Source organism: Phyllostomus hastatus, unplaced genomic scaffold (assembly GCF_019186645.2).
Source record: "Phyllostomus hastatus isolate PE091 unplaced genomic scaffold, TTU_PhHast_1.1 phas_contig_159, whole genome shotgun sequence".
NCBI lineage: Eukaryota > Metazoa > Chordata > Mammalia > Chiroptera > Phyllostomidae > Phyllostomus > Phyllostomus hastatus.
Genome location: NW_025333640.1, coordinates 20,500,823 through 20,520,166, shown reverse-complemented (window position 1 = coordinate 20,520,166; position 19,344 = coordinate 20,500,823).

Here is a 19,344-nt window from a genome sequence, read left to right as displayed (position 1 = left end):
GCCTTTGTGGGCCACTACTCTGGCTACTAAAAACTCTATCATAAATGCTTAAAAATAAAATATGGAATTATAAATATGAGTAAGCAATATAACCATCAACAGTGGTCAGAAAGACTTAGAAAAACAATATGGACTTTCTTGAAATAAAAAAATTTAGATTACAAATCTATAAACCAGTTAAATAGCTTTCTAGACATAGATAAAGAAATAATTAGTGAATTGAATATGTATCTGATAAAATTACCTAGCATGAAGTACAGACAGGAAAAAGAGAAATATAAAATATTTAAAGTTAAAATACATAAAAGATAGAATGACAAGTTCTAAGATATGTGTTGCTGGAAGCCAAAAAAGAGAGAATAGAGACAACTGAAGGGAAGAAATATGTAAATAGACAGTGGCTGAAAAGTTGCAAAATAAATGAAATCTCTAGCAGTATAAATAAAAAGAAATCTACTCATATGTATGTTTTGGCAAAATTGCAGAACACCCAAATGAAAGAAAAACTCTTGAAAACATCAAGAGAATAAAGACCTATCACCTAATAAAGACAGAAAATTAGACATACAGAAGAATTCTCAATAGAAAGCATTAAACTATTATAACTGTAAGTAAAGATGTTTTTACCCTGAAAAGTTATTTTTTAAAAATAAGAGTGAAATATAGTCTTTTTTCAGATAAACAAAAAGTCTTCACCGCTAAAAATTTTTTACTGAAGGAACCTCTAAAAGATGCAGTTCCAGAAAATAGAAAATTACCAGCAAGGGATAATCTGAGAGGCAAAAAAAAAAAGTGATAAAAAGAGTGATGTGTTATCTTAATTTAAACAATAGTGTTAGCATAAAATAATTAAAATAGTATCTAATTCTCTGTAGTTTTATTTAAAAAGAGAACTCTAAAATACTGGGCAAAAATATGAGTCAGAAGGGGGAGTAATCATTGTTACTGTATTCTTACAGCTTAATAATATTTTGTCAGTACTTTAGATATTATAAATTAAATATGAATGGCAAAAACTTCCATAATACCCACTAAGTGAAAAGTAGTAACGATATAAACACTAACATCATAGAGGGAAAAATGAAATAAGAAAGAACTCAACCAATTACTTAAAAAGAGAAACAAGCATAAAAAGTGGGACAAATAAAAAAGTAGAATGGCAGAAATAAGTCAAACTTTATCAATAATCATAGTAAATAAAGTTCCCAGTGAAAGACAGATTATTGAATTGGATTTAAAAATATAGCTACATGTTGGTTACCTCTAATATGGTAACATGGGAAGACTAAAGTAAAAGGATGCAATTAGATTGCATCTCCTGTTTATCAATATGTACGTATTGTCACATAACAAATTACCTCCAAACTTAATGGTCTACAACAAACATGCTTTATTTCACATTTCCCACAGACCAGGAATTCAGAAGTGGTTTAAGTGCCTGACTCAAATCCTGGGTCTCCCAACAGACTCCAGTCAGGATATTGGCTGGCCCCACATGTTATCTCCAGGCCTGATGGGGGCTGAAGGACCTCTTATGGGCCAGGTACCTTCACAAGATGGAAACTCTCAGAGCAGGCAATGCAAGAATCCATGACAGTTTTTGTAACCTGGGCCTGAAGCTACACACTGCTGTGTATGCAGCATCCTATTTGGTGTGGGAAAGGACTACCCAAGGAACTGGTTACCAGAAGTTGGGGACTGCCGGCACCATCTTGAACACTGACAACAAAGACACACCAAGATAATACTATCAAAAAAAGAGATGGGGTAACTAGGCTTATATCAGACAAAATCAATTTAAAAAATCAAATCATTGTTAAAGATTAGAACATATCATTAAATAATAACAATAAAAGTTTAAATTTATCAAGAAGACTTAACAAATCAAAACTCAGATCACTATGGAAAAAATTAGTCTTAAAATATAGGAAGTAAGAGTACACTGAACAAAAGGGAAGAATTGTCAATCCACCATCAGGGGGAGAAATTTCAACACATTTCACTCAATTACAAATATAAAAACAGAAAAGAATTAGTAAAGACAGAGAAGATCTGAACAACACATTCAGCAAATTTGATTTCTACGTGCAATAATTAGAGACTATACATTATCTAATATATACAAAGATAACACATTTATTAGCATTAAACATGATTTAAGCCAAAATCAGTTTTGAAGTAATATAAAAAATCATTTTATTAGACTGTGTTCTCTGGACATTGTACAATCAAGATACAAAATCAAAAACAACAATAGTTACATGTATTTGTAATCTAAAAACACATTTCTAAATAACTTATAAGTTAAAAAGAGACCATAATGGGAACTGTAAGGCACTCAGAACAGAACAATTGTACAAATATTACATGTCAAACAAACCCTGTGATTTGCTTTGAAAGCAGTACGTTGAGTGTAGCCTTTTATAGCTGTAAATGGTATATTCAAAAGGAAACAAAATTAATGGGTTTTTCATCCAATATGTGAAAACAAAAGACCAAGAGAATAAATCAAAGAATGTGGAGGCTAGGAGGTACTTTTTTATAGCAAAAATAACTGATCTAAAGAAAATCAACTAAACCAAGATACAAACCTCTAGAGATACTGTACAAGAAAAAGCTGCAAAACACAACCAACCAACCAAAGGGATTAAAAAGACAACAAGAGTCCAGTTATAGTGGAGATTAAGAGAATATGAAAATGCCCCCCAAAGCTTTATTTTACTTAAAATATATGTAGAAGAAGCAAACGCTAAGAAAAAAACACTTATAAAACTAATTCAAAAAAGAAGAAATGCCCTAACTATACACTAGTAATTCAATCAGTAGTTAAAATATGCATATAATTAACACTAGGCCAAAATACTTTACAAATTGGACAAAACATTCAAGGTACCAATTGTTTTGGTCTTAAGTACATTTTTAAAGATAATTAAAAGAAAAGGAAGAAATAGTCCCCAACTCTTCTTTTGAGGTCAATATAACTGCAATACCAAAATCAGACAAGGATTATATGAGAGGAAGATTATAGCCTTGTTTCAATCATGAAGAAAAATGCAATAGGCCCAAAATAAATACAGTAGTAGATAAAGTAAAACACCCCAAATTCGCAAATGACCTAGTGGTATTTGTCTCCAGACTCTTAAGAGTCTCTTAACATTTTAAAATCTATAGATATCATTCACCACATTAAATATTAATACATTCAAAACAAAAATTCAGTAAAATCCAACACAGCAAATGATAAAAAATGTTAGCAAATTAGAAATAAAAGGGAATTTTTAACCTAATAAGAGATTTCCACCAAAAGGCTAAAGGAAATAGGATTGTTAATGGTAAAATAGGAGGAGAATTCCTTTTTAAATCATGAACAAGTTAAGGACCAATGTGTCCCACTACGCCATCAGAAATAGTACTAGCAGTCTTAGCCAGCATAGTAATCCAAGATGAAGAAATAAAAGCTATACACACCAAAAAGAAAGAAACAAAATTGTCATTATTCTCAAGTGATATAATCGTAAAATAAAACAAGACAAAACTTCCCCACAAATTTACAGACTATTAGAACATGCATTTAGCAAGCTGGCAAGTATTAGGATAGATAGTGAAATTCCTATTGCACCTCTCTATATCATCAGCAAACACCGAGAAAATCAGTATTGATGACTGTTAGCATTTTCTGTAGGAACAAAATATATTGTTATACCTAAGAACAATTCTTACAAAGGTTTTTTAAAAATGAAATTGAATCCCAATCTCACAACAGGTAAGAAAATAATAAACAGATAGATTAAGTATTTAAGTATGAAAGACAACGCTTTTGGGGCAAAAAACAGGAAAGTATCATCATGGGAAAACCCACTCTCCTCAGAGTAGTGAAGAATTTCTTAAAGAGGACAGAAGAAGTATTACAACAAAAGAAAAGACTGATAACTCACACTGGATTAAAAACTACGAATTTATATTCATCAGAAGACACCATAAATACAGTGAAAAAAACAAGCCGCACTCTGGAAGAATGAGTTTGCAACACATAATGAATAAGTATTTACTATGCAGAATATGTAAGAAATTCCTAAAAATCAGTACAAGACAGACAATGTGATTTTAAAAAATAGGAAAAAATATCCTCAGGCATTTCTTCGAAGAGAAAACAAGAACAGTGAAAACTTCATGAAAGGGTAGCCAACCTCATGAATGGTAAAGGAAATGCAAATTAAGAGTATCCCAAAATTCTATTTTATGCCTCTAAATTGGGGAAAATTAAATTTAATGATACCAAATATTGGTGAAAATGTGTAAGCAACATATTTAGAAAAAAGTAACATTTCTTACTAAAATTGGGTATGTTCATACACTACAATTTAGCAATTCTCATAGGTGCTTACTTTAGAGAAAGCCTTATACTTGTGCACTACAAGTACAAAGAATGTTCATAGCATCAGTCCACAATATCAGAAATCAGGGAGATTCTAAATGCTCATCAGCTGGAGAATGGATAAATAAGTTATGATATATGCATTCAACAAAACACTGTAAATCAGTTATATACAATAAAGATGAATCGGAAAAATACATAGTGTTGAGTGAAAAAAGCAAATTCCAGAAGACTGTGTGATACATTTTTAAAGAGCTGAAGAATGCACAGTATGGCGTTTATGACTACGTGCATACGCAATGAAACTAAAAATGCGGGAGCGGGTGGCAGGCACAGAGTTCAGAATACTGGTTATGCCTAAGGGGTGAGGCTGGACGGCGGGATGGGAAGAGCGCACAGGAATATTTGTTGTGTGGGTGGTCATTCATTTTATTAGTATGCCATTGATTAGTAAACCTATGTCGCATATAATGTTCTTTAGATAGCAAATATTGCATAAAAAGATGAAAAAGAAGAAGGAAAAGACAATAGTGGTAAGGGCTGATTAGAAGCATCAAAAATTAGAATTTAACATTGAGAGAATAAAAATAATTCTGAGTCTCTTTTTTGGGTTTTCATAAATATTGTTAGAAATGACAGGGAAAACAAGTCACATGCCCTCCTTATCCACATTATAACCTAGATCTCTAAGTATTAGGTATGTTAAACTTAATTTTCATGTAAGCTACTTATTGTTCATGATTATGAATATTTTCTCTATTTTAATATATATTAGAAGTGAAAGTTCTTCTTAAATTTCATGAATAAAATGCAAATAAGCATAATGAGTACCTACAAATAAAAAATGTACAAATGTGTACACAGACATGCATAATTATAAAATATACATACAAAATATTGTAGGGAACTCACCTTTTAATATGATAAAAATTATTTTTAAAGTATATGTTTTAATCCTGGCTGGTGTAGCTCAGTGAATTGAGCACGGACTGTGAACCAAAGTATCACAGTTTTGATTCCCAGCCAGGGCATATGCCTGGGTTGCAGGCCACGGCCCCTAGCAACCGCACATTGATGTTTCTCTCTCTCTCTCTCTCTTTCTCCCTCCCTTCCCTCTCTAAAAATAAATAAATAAATCTTTTTTAAAAAGTATATGTTTTAAAGGTAATTTTAGCTTTCTAACTAGAAATTTTGAAGGTTTGAAACTTCAAATCTTAGGTCATCTAGAATAAGAGGTTATTGTATAGCTGTTGCCCCCATAAACCTTAGTCATAACTTCTGCAGAACTCAGAAACACTTGCCACGTGACATCTCCCCATCAGAAAGTCAGTTGGGTTTATAGAATCTGGTTCTCCCTTGTTCTCTCTGTTAGGTGAACATATACCAACAGATCTCTTTCTCATTCTTGCTTCTCTTATAAAACCACCTGTCCTTTTTACATACAACAGCCACCCACTGAAGACCTGGAGGCATATATGTGGGCAATCATAGGCGGGTATTTTGTTTGTTTTACTTTGGGGGAAATAACAGAATATATCTGTTCTCTGGCCCCCATAACATTGTGCCTGCTGTAAAAAAATATGCTTTTGTTATTCTTTTTTTAAAAAACATGTTTCCAACCCTGCCGCAGCCTAGTAGTTCCTAACATGTCCGTTGACAGGATCTGACTGGAGCAGGCTGCCATCAGAGGACACTTTAAATTGTTGCCCCAAGAAATATTATCACTGGCAGCCATTTCTTCTGGGTTTCCAAAGATATTCTGTTTATAAAATCCTGTATAAAATATAATACTAGGGATGATACAATTGAAGCTACCAATCAACACCTTTCCCAGGCTATTTAATAACCAGCTCGGGGTGACATCCTTTGGCTCGAAATGGGCCTAGAGGGCTGGGTGCAAACAGATGGGAGAGACAGAGGGATGGCATCAAGGTCAAGTTTTACCTATGTTATAAGTCTGTAAATGTTTTCAAAGTTATTTCAAGATAAATAATTTCATCTTTTGTTACAACCGGGAAACAAAAGGGAGTGTACTCAAAAACTATTTCAGGAAGTTGGATTTGTAGATTAGAATGAAAAGTATGTTTCTAAAGAAAAATATTCCAAGCATTTTATAAAATAGTCTCAGAAATCTTAGAGGAAATAGTATTAGAATCAGAAATTTTCACTGTAGTACTCTTATGAAAACTCAACAGAGTTCTTATTAAAACTGGTTCTAATTATTTCTAAACATGAAGAGAAAAATCCTATACTACCTTATCTGATGGCCTACTGAGAAGAAAGATAATATACACTTTTAAAGGGCACATTCATTAAAATATGTTTCTTGTAATGAAAAATAATTATGATGATATGCAACCTAAGTTGTACACTCAAATGTTAAGCGTATTTATTTTTCCAGTTTTATTGATAAATAATTGACATACATCATATAAATTTAAGCTGTACAGCATGAGGATTTGATTTATGTGTATTGTGAAATGATTACCACAATAGGTTTAGTTAACATTCATCCTGTCATATAGATCATTTAAAAAAAAGAGAAAAAATTTCTTTTTGTAAATGAGAACTCTTAAGATATACTGCCTTAACTTTCTTATGTATATCATGCATAGATAAGTTTGCTAGAGTCATCATATTTATAGTACATCCTAAGGGCATTTGTTTTTAAAAATACATCAATATTATCTTGATTTTCATTTCCTGAATAAATTCCTAGATATATTCCTGACTATATTAGGTGATCATGGTTAGATTGCTTTTTTATTCATATTTAACTTCAGGTAAGTCAGACTGTAATTTAAACTGCCCATCCAGTTGTTTTATTTTTTTTAAGTTTCTAGCTATAGCTTCAACTTGGTGGGCAGAAGGAAAGCTAAAAAAAACATAACCTGAGGAGTGTATGGAAAATGTTCCTCTGTATATTTTGTTCTGATTTTAATGAGGCAATCATGAATCAGAATGCTGGGAACTTGCTGTAACAAACCAAGGTTAAGAAGATTCTGTTGTAGTCAAATCAATCTTACAACAGAGGAAATTAGGATTTCCCAGCATGAGGTCTTAAAATACAGGATATGAACATGAATCAGAGGAGAAATAATTATATTCTGAAAAAAATAGCAACTCCTCTCAAGGAGAGAAAGAAAGGGTGTTAGTAGTGAGAATACAATGACCACTCATTCATTCATTCACTCATTTAACAAACACTAATGACCACATGTCATGTGCCAAGCAGGAAATACAAAAATGCCTAAAGCATGGTACCTAATTTCTAATCTAGTGTATGGGGGGAAAATGATAGACCGAATCAAATATTGAAATAGTAGGACCAACAAATCACAGGTGACACCTGTGAGCCTTGTATATGAATCGAGGGGCTCATGTAGACACGAGCTGTAACTGGCCTTACAAAAAATGTTAGAGTCAAGAGTTGTTTTTCTTCTCTGAGTTTAAAGTATAAAGTAATCAAAACCATATGCTTTGGATTTCACAAAGGATAATATTACTTGACCAGAAAATATAAGTTGGTCCTTTTAACTAAAACAAAGTCAGGCGTTCAGCCCAGGTCCCGCCTTTGGTGAGGAAACTGGGAGCTGGGAACAGGGCAGTGAGTGGTGGCATGCATCCTGACTCTGCAGGCTCAGAAGCATAACTAGACCTCATTCAGGTTTCCCTGATTCTGCCCTTATTTTTGACCACAGCCAATAAGGTAGAGGAAACCATCTGTAAAAAGATGATCTTCTGGGCTCTGAGCGAAAACAGTGAAGGACTAAGCAAAAACAAACAAACAAACAGAACAAAAACAAAACAAAAAAACCCAAACTCATAGACACAGACAACAGTATGGTGATTACCAGAGGGAAGGGGGTTGGGCGAGGTGGAAGGTGGTAAAGGTGAGATAAATGGGGATGGAAGGAGACTTGACTTGGGGAGGTGAACACAATTCTGTATAGAGATGATGTATTATAGAATTGTACTCCTGAAATTTATATCATTTTTAACCGATGTCACCCCAATAATTTCAATAATTTTTTTAATGGTCCTCATGTGCTCTTTAGAGTACATATCACCCAAGAGCAGGAAGTTTTTCCATTCCATTCTTCTTGTCCTTCGCTGCAACCTCAACCTCAGCTGATAATATAGTTCATGATTTTTTAAAATTCATGTATTCATCCATTAAACAATTATTTATGAAGCACTTAGCTATGTGAGGAGCTGTGTTAAGCATTAGAGATATAACAATGAACAAAAGGTCACAGCTCTGCCTTCATGAACCAATGTCGAATATAATTTATCAAATTTTTAATTCTCTTGTGTTTCTTGTTATTTGGAGGCTATAAGAGAAGCACGACACAGTCTCTGTCCTCCAGGAGTTGACAGTTTGCAGATATGTACACGTCAAGTCTAAACATAAAAGGCAGTACATAATTAACAGCAAAACTGAATACAACCAAGTGCCCAAATGTGCTGTTATATAACAAGTGCTACTTCCTTGGTGACAGCTACTGCTTCTCAGCATGACATTCAGAGCACCAACCAGGTAGTGTCTTTTGTCAGCCAGGTGGTGTCTTCCTCTACCATCTGTCCCTGGAGTGCATGTGACAGAGAAGCAGAGACCCTGGAATTTGCAAAAATGAAAGAAAAATTGCACTGGTGTGGATACTTGCAAGAGAATCAGAAATTTCCTCTTAGATCCTCTTAGGAGCCAGAAGGGGTTCAACAGCATTTGACCAGAGTGAATGGCTTTTTTCACACATCAACCAGCAATCAGTGAACAAACAAAAAGACAATAATAATATAAAAACAATTTGAAGACAAACCATACAACTGGTATATTTTCTCCCCTACCTCATCCCTGTTTAGGGCTTAATTGGAACTAAAAATGGGCATCTTTTCTTCAGGCCTCCATTTACTCTTGTTTACTGTCTTGTCTCTTCTGTCTAAAGTACACACCGCTTCCTTGAGTCGGACTTGCTCAGAGACCTCTGTCCAGACCCTTTCTCCTGCAGAGAGCCCTTCCCTGTCTCTGTCAAAATCATGCTAATTTACCTGTGTGGGAATCCAGCTCTGATTTTGCACAATGCCAGATAATTACGTTGGAGGTACTGATTAAGGACATTCTCCACTAACGTGACTACATAAATGACTGGAGCATTTTATCTCTTGATTCAAGTTTTTTTGGCTTTACTTTATGCAACTATCAGTTGATTTTATTGCTCATAAAGATAGCTCTCTCCTCACAGAGCAGGAAATGGGGTCTGAAGCCAAAGCGGAAGGAACTCTCTTAAATGGTAGTAATGACAACAACAGAATAACAAATCTTTTTGGAAAGAAGCAGTTATTGCCTACTCCTCCATCCCATTCCCCACCCACCCCCCCCACACGCATGTAAGTGGAATCCACCTCCTTCTGTCATTCCAATCAAAACAGGTTGTATTCTGCTAATTACTGAGGGCTCAGAATCCTAATCCTTCGCACCTTGGTCATTAGCCAGTCTAATAATAATGTGAGAAAACCAAAGGGCGAGGATGATTGTCACACTTCCAAGCAGCTGTGCTAACTGTCCTCTGGTCACCTGGCACAGTTAAAGTCTTCCTATTTTGACACTTACATTTGGGGTTTTGTTTACTTTCTTTTATATAGTGATATGTTTATTTTTCCCAACATGGTCAAAATCATGACTACATTAAATTTTCAAAAATAAAATGATGAAGAAATAAGAAAAGTGACCTATGAAACTTATTCTAAAAAAACACAAGTTTGTGAACACATCTTTGTAGATGGATATCTGAAAGATATTGCCAATTAATACACTGTGGGTTTTCAAAAACTTAGTTCTTTTCCATGAGCTAATCATTATACATTGCTTCCATGAGACCCCGCATTACAAGGGTCGTGTTTAGATTTCGGTCACCCCCCAACTCTGTGCTGTCTCATAGACTGCGTGCTGGACAGAGCCTGAAAATTTCTGAATGAAGCATAATGTGCACAAGAAGAAATTAATTCATTTTGCAGTGGGAGAATCTTTGGACAGCTTCAGATATTGTTTAAAATGTACCTTGCTGATTTTTAACAAGAAACAAGTCACAGAAAAATGTAATGTTGATTTTTCTGAAAAAAAAAGAAAAAATAATAATATTTTGAAACAAAACAAAATAAAAACTGCTTTATCTTCCAAAGCCAGAAGCGTAGAGTTAGTGGCATAGTGGCTGACCCCAGTTTTCAGTATATTCTCCGTTCTAAGGACATTGACAGGAAATGGTCAGCCTGGAGATACAATGAAAGGAAACTCAGCAGTGAAGGTTTCACTGATAACATGTGATTTGAAGTCAGTGAACGGCCCTGACGGTCATTCACTCCCTTAGGCCAAACTGTGTAATAATCCAAAGGCTCCATTAAAATTTTGTCACAAAAGCACACAGAGGATCGTAGTTGATACGAGAGGCCAGGCAGAACATTTTCCTACAAATAGGTGGATTGCAATAGCTGGTATCAATGTTAAGGTATTATTTCACAACACTCTATTTATCGAATCTGTATTTGTCCTAAAATGTCTTATACAATAAAAATGACTAACTTTTAAGGTAAGCTCCTTTATAATAGAATTTTGATGAACCAAAACACACTGCTATTTTTCTCTTCTCCTACTCCCTCTCTCCACCTGTTTTCCCACTTATCTCAGGAGATGAGCTGTCCTTAACAGAAAAAAAAAAACACACCCAAACTCACACTTTTATTTTCATGATTTTAGACAGGACTCATCCTATATTTTCCAAATGGAGACTGCCCTGCAGTCAATCATTCAACTCTTTCTAACGTCAGTAGCTGGACCGAACTATATCAGAAAGTCCTCCAAGAGTACAGAGGCTGTGCTCCTCTTACTGCTATACACAGCGCTCCGCACTTGTTATTCTACCTGCCCTTCTCATACTATTATCGCCTTCCTTTTACCAGCTTTTCAGCCAAACAAGATGTGAATGTTGTATGGAGTATGAATCTGAATCCTCAGATACACATGTGCTTATTATTGGTTACCTTTTTATTTCTTTGACTTTGTAAGTGAATAAGTAAATGTGTTAAATTATGGGTAAAATAAGAAATAATAAAGGTTCAGTGGCACCTTGAAGACTTCTGTCGGGTAAGCTTTTGTACATAGGTTTTTATAACAGATTTTTATCACTTAAACATCTTTTTTGCAGAATTCTGAGTTTGCAATTCTTTTAAATAAGTAGTAAATAAGTACAAAGCTGATTTTAGCTAGGTAAGGTTTTATGTTTGTGAGTTATAATAAAGTGCAGTGCCAGCCAATGGAAATATATTGTGAATCACATATTTAATTGTAATTTTTCTACTAGACTTAATAAAAAGTATAAAGAAAAAAGGTGGAATACATTTTAATAATATACTTCATTTAACACAATATATCCCAAAATATCATTTCAAAAATATATCATTTCAACCTATAAAAATTATTCATATTTTCTTCACCCTTCTTCTTCATAGTGAGTCTTTGAAATTCTGTGCACAGTTTACACACACCGTGTGTCTCAGTTTTGACTATCCATCTTTCTGCTGTTCCATACACGTGCCTGGTGGCTGTCATTGAATGGCAGAGGTACAAAGTGTATTTTCCTTTAATCCCTAGGTCTCTGTGCGTCTAACCAATAGCCTTTTAAAAAGTTATTAGGCTATAGGTTGGTAGTTACAAAATAGTCAAAGGGGTGTAAAGTACGGCATAGGAAATATACTCAATAACACTGTTATAACCATGTATGTATGGGGACTGGAAATATCAGGGGGAATCACTGTGTAAAATATATGATATTCTAGCCACTATGCTGTATACCTGAAACTAATACAAAATAATACTGAATATAAAGTATAATTTTAATTGTTTTTAGTAAAAAAAATTTAAATAGCATTTAAAAAGACAAAGTTATGAGGGATTTAATGAAAAATTGTTCTACTTAAACAGGACTTGCTTACCTAGAACCTGAGGGAGAAAAAAGTGTTTTGCTCACTTGGGGCCCTAGAACATACATTTTGCTGGTAAGTTATGACCTCTCGAGTTCAGACTTTTCTATTTACTAATATCTGAAGTGGCTCATCAAATCATTATTTTTTGAAAAGGTGAAACGTATTCATGGAGAGTGACTGAACTCACTCTCCTCTATGGATGTTAATTATAAATCACAGTGCATGTTTTTCTACAGTCCATTTACCTAGCAAATCTTAGTTACGCATTTCCTATGTGACAGGCTAAGTGTAGAGAGATGGAGAGTTGCAAAAACCTTTTAGACAGCTTCTGCCCTCAGAGAGTGTCCATTTTAGTGAGAAAGAGATATAAATCAAATACAGGTAAATAAATGTAAAATCGCAATGGTGAGAAAGGCCATGAAGGAGGACATTGTCTAATGAACATTTTAAAAAGTTTTGTTAGAAAGGTCTGACCTGGAGGGCAAGGTCAGGGAAAACTTCCTTGCGGAAGTGGTGCTTGAGCAGAGATCTAAGGGATGAGTAACCCTGAGCGGGCCCGGAGGACCTGGGAAGGATACGCTGCCCAGTTAGACATCAAGCCCTAGTTCTGTCTCATGAAGGAACTGTGGTGAGGAGAAACCTTTTTCCTGTGGCCGAGGGAACAGCTCTCACCCAGGCTGAATCCTCGGCTCTTCTTCCCGAGAGTCTCTCGAGACCTGAGTGCTGCCTTTTCCTGCAGCTCGGGTGCCACGCTGGGAGAGGCTCCTCTCCTTCAGAGAGCTCCAGGCCCCTGCTTTTGCTTCGGCATTTAGTGTGCACCAGAACTCCTCTGGATACGCACCTTATCTCTTCTTTAAATGTAGTGTTTGAAATACGTGTGATTTCTAGATAATCAGCTCACCAACTGGTAAAAACATTAAAAATAAGATACAGAACTCTTTACAAATCAGTAAAAGGTCAATAAATAAAATGGACAAAGAACAAAAATATGAAATTCACAGAAGAAACACAAATGACAAAAGCACATGAAGCTCAGCATCTATCAAAGAAATAAAAATAATTCATATAGATTGTATTTAGCTTATCTTATTGCGGAAGATGATGAAGAATGTGATGTGTCTACGGAAACAGGTATTCCATCCGGGAGCTACTGGGTAGAGTTATTTAGAGCCACTGTTCTAAACGACAGTTAGTCAATATGCACTGAAAGACTGCGAATATACACCCACTGCCCCAGTATTTCCACTCTCGGAATTTATACCAAGGAACTAATTAAACAAGTGATTAAAGCAAATGTATAAAATTTGGCCTCTTCTAGCTATAAAATGGAACCCACCTAAATATTTGCAATAGGGGAATGGTTAAAAATTATATGTTACTACAAATAAATACAGGGGTCAGAAAAAGTAAATTTACAGTCATGAGTACACAAAACAGTTTGCTCTTTCATTAACATTTATTAATTATTTTATTATTTTCCATATGAATAACTGTAAACCTATTTTTGCCCACTCAGTGTATGGCAAAGTATGATATATATGTGTATTTATTCATAGAGGAAGATATTTACAGTATTCTGATCAGAGAAATGAAACACAGAGCATAAAACCATATGAACAAATAATCCTACTTTTTTGTAAAAACTTCTGCACACACATGCAGTACATGAGTGTCCTTACATTAGAAAACAACCGGAAAATGGAGCAAAGTTTTAGCACACAACCGTATAATGTGTAATTCCTTTTACAACTGCTTAATGGCAATTTTCTCTCCTACTTCAGAAACATTTTTAAGTAATACACTTTTAGAAAAACTTAGGAAAAAATTTTTAAAAAATGAAAAGAAAAAAAAAGTGACCCACTATGTTACCACCCAAAGACAACTGCGCTAATGTTATTTCCCTTCCCTTCAATCTTCCTTTTTAGCATAACTATTTTAAAAAAAACAGTTTTGATCATATTTAATGGGGCTTCTGAGACCAGTGCTACACCTTCCTGGAGAGACAAGTTTTCACAGAAGACTTTCTTGTATCCAGTTACAGAGTTTTTCTACAACAGGGGGATAAAGGCTTATAATTAGGTTAACTTAAGTTAAGCCACATCCAGGGATGCTTGTGAAAGGAGACACCGCCTCTGCTCACTCGTGGTGTGTTCAACTCAGTCAGACGCGGCTTTTCTAAGCCAGTGATTCTCCCCAGGAATTTTGGCTGCACTGGGCACAGTGCTTACTAATAACCACACAAGACAGTCCCGCAAATACTCGGGATTAGGATTAAGAATAAGATTATTTGTAGTCTTTATTCAGGAAACATGGTGCCAGTGGCTACGAGGGCAGACTGGAGCCAGATGACCTGGATTCAAATCCTAGTTCTGCCACTTTCCAGCTATGCACGCTAGGATCAGTTACTTCACTTTCTGTGCCTTCACTTCCTCTTCAGTAAAAGTGGAAAAATAAAAGCATCTACCTCATAAATTGTTAGAAAGATGAAATGAGTTAATATAGGCAAAACACTTATCATTAGGTTGACTGAATTTAAGCTTTATCCAGAAACCCTTGTGGAAGGACAAGTATAAATGGCCAATAAGTGTTAGTTCATATTGTTCTCCAGAAACAATATCTGCTTGGAAATGATGTCAGCTGCACAATGGTTGAAGGGTGTGGACATGCATATTGTGATTTCAATGGTACAATCCATTGAATGAACCAATGTTACCGTAGAAGGTGTTCTGAGTGTATCACCTTATTAGTTCTTACAGTAACACTTTAAAATAAGCATTGTTTCTATTTTTAGGACTATGAAACTGAGGTGCTGAAAGATAACAAACTCCCTGAAATCAGGTGCAGTTAAAGGGAGGTGGAACAAGGATGAGAGAGATTAGGTGTTCCTTGGATCATCCCTTTCCTTCATTGGAGTAATTTCTGGACTAGGCAAATCTAAAAGGCAGAAATAGAGATGTCCTATTTTTGTCATATTGTCCCCCTTCTTTCAATAACAGAAAGTTTCTCTTCATTATTTCAACAATATTTACAGAGCGCCTGCCAAGAGCCCAGCACTGTTTTATGAATCTAGAGCTACTTTGCCCTTTGAGAGTTTATTTTCTAGATGGTGGAACATGCAATAAATGAAGAGGATGCCAGTTATGAAGCTCCAATGCACCTCTTTATACTCAGCTTTGCAATGGTGGGGCACACGCTCACCCTGCCTAGCCAGCCCCGGTTGCCTGTTGTCTCGTGTGTTAGCCAAGGTGGCACTTTCTCACTGCAGCTGGGCACAGGCTCCCGGTTAGCGCTGCAGCTCCAGGGAAGATTCCCATCCCACCTGCCCCATTCACTCTCCAGTTTCCAGAAGCCGTGGGAGCTGGTGAGGGAGGGGTGAACACCGAGATGGGTGGAGCAAGCTGACAGGATCTCCCATGGGTAGGGGTGTGGATAGGGACTGAAGGTTTCTGCTTTGACTGCTGTTTCCCTGTCAAGCTCTGCCAAGAGGGGGGAGCTACAGGGAGTGTGGAGGGCTAGAAGAGAAAGAAGTGTGCTTCTTGGGACCTTCCCATTTGCGGCTTGTGTTGGGAACATCACTCTAGGGGTGCTTCTTCACCCTGCAAGTAGCAGTTCCCTCCTGCAGCAGCAGGAAAATCCAGTTTGCAGTTGTTTCAACAAATAAAGAACCAGCCTCATCGTGTCCCGCCTCAGAAACATCAGCATCAGTGGGCTGAGCTGCCTTTCAGAGGTCTGAGCTTCAGGTAAAGAGGCAGGATAAATAGTGATGGAAGGAGACTTGACTCGGGGTGGTGGACACACATGATACAATATACAGATGATGTATTATGGAATTGTATACCTGAAACCCAGACAACCAATGTCACCCCAATAAATCTTTTTTTTTCCAAAAAGGTACTAAGTTCAGTTAATCCAATCTCTTCCCTTTGCTCCCCCACCCCCAGGGTGATAGCTGCTTCCAGCAGCTGGTACCCCTGTGACACCTAAGTGTCCTCTTCCTACCTTTGCAGGTACCTGGTTAACTGAACGTATTAGCTACCTAGTTATTATCTGGGGTTGAACAACTACTATTTCCAGTTTTTATTTTTAAATACCACTGCCCTGAAGATCATGCAAAAACCTCTTTTTCTCCAGTACTTAGCAGTATTTCTTTGATATAGCTTTCCAGAAATGGAATAACCATGTTAAAGAATACAGCTGTTTTAATACTATCTATATATTTATACACACATATGGCTAAATATACATATATATGTGTATATATAGTTTCCAAAAGATTTTGATTATTCTTTTTCAAGTAATGAAAGGGAATATCAATATCATCTTTCCTAACTCATTCTCCACAAAATTCTATATTAAATTCTATCTTGTTATTGTTTAATTTACTTGCACTGTATTATTAGTGAGGTCTAGCACATTTTCAAGTTTATTATATTATATTTACATAAGTTTTGAGATTGTCAGTTAATGTTATTTTCAGTGATTTACTGTTGTTCTAAATGTTTGATGTCAAAAATCTAGTGGACTTTAATTTTTAAATCATGCTCCTGATAGGAATGTATAAAACTCTAGAAAATTATGTAATTCCTTGTCACTCTAAGAATTCCAGAAAACAATAGTCATAATTTAAACATAGTTCCTTAACGATCCCAAGATATTTTCAGAAAGTGATCCCTATGGAGAAATAGCATAGACTTTTATACAAATGATATTTTGAATGAGATAGAAATTGTAGCTATTTATTTTGTCCCGCAAATAATTAATGTAAGCTTTTCCATGCATAACAAACAGTGCTGCGACTCCTTAGTAGAGAAAGTGCATTTGACCGAGCACTGTGCTCTTGACCAGACTTCTCAGCACGTCACCACGCACCCAAAGGCTCCTAATTTCTCATGTTCTAGTTCCACCTTTTTTTTATTGCCATCCTATAGTCATTTGAACCAGAGCAGATACTTTCACACTTTAAATTGTCACCTTTAGTCTGATTACTTTTTAATCAGAGGACTCATTTAATCACAAATCCTTTTCAATCTGTTAGTTAGGCATTTTTTACATGTGGGCTGATAGTTTGGAGGACTGAACAGATTCTGTCTTTGACAGTAGGAAAGTCCTATGTTGTTTTATGGATGAGTGACAAAAACAGCAAATTATCTGTCCCAATCCATTCCGTTTTTCTTCTTTCATGACACATCACTAGCACTGATGAGCCAGCCAACACCCTACCTTTCCCAGGCCCTCTGGCAACTAGGATGACCTGTGAGACAGAGGTGGAATATATTGGGTGGGACTTCTGGAAAAACTTTTTGGCCTTTCTTTCTCTTTCTCCTGCATCCCAAAAGAAATGGTGATGTGACAGCTGAAACTGCAGGAACCACCCTGCGCCCTTGGAAATGGCAAACATGTGCTGAGCACAGCAGAGCAAAAAGAAAGGGCATCGTTCCTTGATAATAGTGCACATGCTACATGACATACATAACATACTTACCTGAACCATGCTGAGCTTCCTAGCTGCACATTCCTTTAACTGACACATAGTCCTTGTTTAGACTGTTGTGACTAGTAGTCAAATATAATTCTTCACAACATTTCTTCAATGATAAGAGTGATATCACACGTGAACACACAAATTAGATTTGTTGTTACTCCTTCTCCCACCATAATTGGTTTACAATAATAAATTTGAATATTTATTTTATTACGCAAGTATTTGACAATTTATTAAAAAAAACTCAGGTACTCTAAGGTTTTCAGATTTTTAGATTTCACCTTAACATCTTTGGATAACATCTGCAAAAGCAATCAGCAAACATTTGTGGAATGAGGGTAAGAGAATTACCTACTTTTGTAAAATAATATATATGTAGGCACTCAATAAATATTAAGGGAACATACAAATATTACTGTTACCCAGCCAAATAGATCCCATGAAGCCAAGGTGAAATCATGAGGGTAAAAAATAATTACATTAATGATAAACCAGTAAAAGTAATTCTGAGATTTAAAAAAGTCAGTATATCCTCATATGTTTTGGTAGCACAGAATTTCAAACAAATTTACCTTACAATATATATTTATGGCCCTACCATTACATGTGAAGGATTTCTTTTTTATTCATCAAGGCATATTTTATAAAGATTGGACAATCAGTACTGGTTCGTATTAAGAAAAGCCCGTGTGAAAATACAGCTGATGCATCTCATAGGGCTGCGTGCTGTGCAGTGAAAACTGCAGGGAGGTTTTATAAAAAGCAGCTTCACTCACATTTTCCAATACTAAAAAAAACGTTTGGTTTCACTAACGTCAACCTGTACTCCAGCTGTTCGTGCACATTTCTGTGTGACTCTGCATTTTCCTCAAAGGTTAAGATGGTCTCATAGAGAAATCACGCTTTCCAAAACAGGCAATCTGCTTTTCAATCCATTGCATAACACATGCTCCAAAGGAAGGAAGGGAGAGGAGCATGAGCCAGAGGAAAAGACAGCCCGCAAAGTCGCAGACCCAAGATGTGCAGGGGAGAAGCTGAAGGTAGGAACTGATCATGCAGGCATCTATACTCAGACATGTTTGAGGCAGGACAGCAGTGTGTATTTTATTCAAACAACAGCACTGTTTTGAGAATTATCAAAACCCCTCTTTTCAGATCAGCTTGAATCCTAAACACACATACACACACACACACACACACACACACACACACACACAGAGGATCACTTACAACAGCTGCAATATGAGCCTAGTTCATTGCATAGAACACCAACTTTTGCATAATTGATAACTCTGGGCATTCACTCTTTGCATTAAGTCTGAAGACTCATGTTATGTTTCATAAATTCCATTCATGTTAGTACAGTTGTTTCACTACTTCTGTGTGCAATTTTAAATGAATCATATCAACGAATTTCAGTACCTACCCTGTAAAAAGCCTTCTGTGGGACACAAGGTAAGTTAAACCTAACTTCAAGGTCACTGCAGTCCATTAAGAGAAGGCACACACG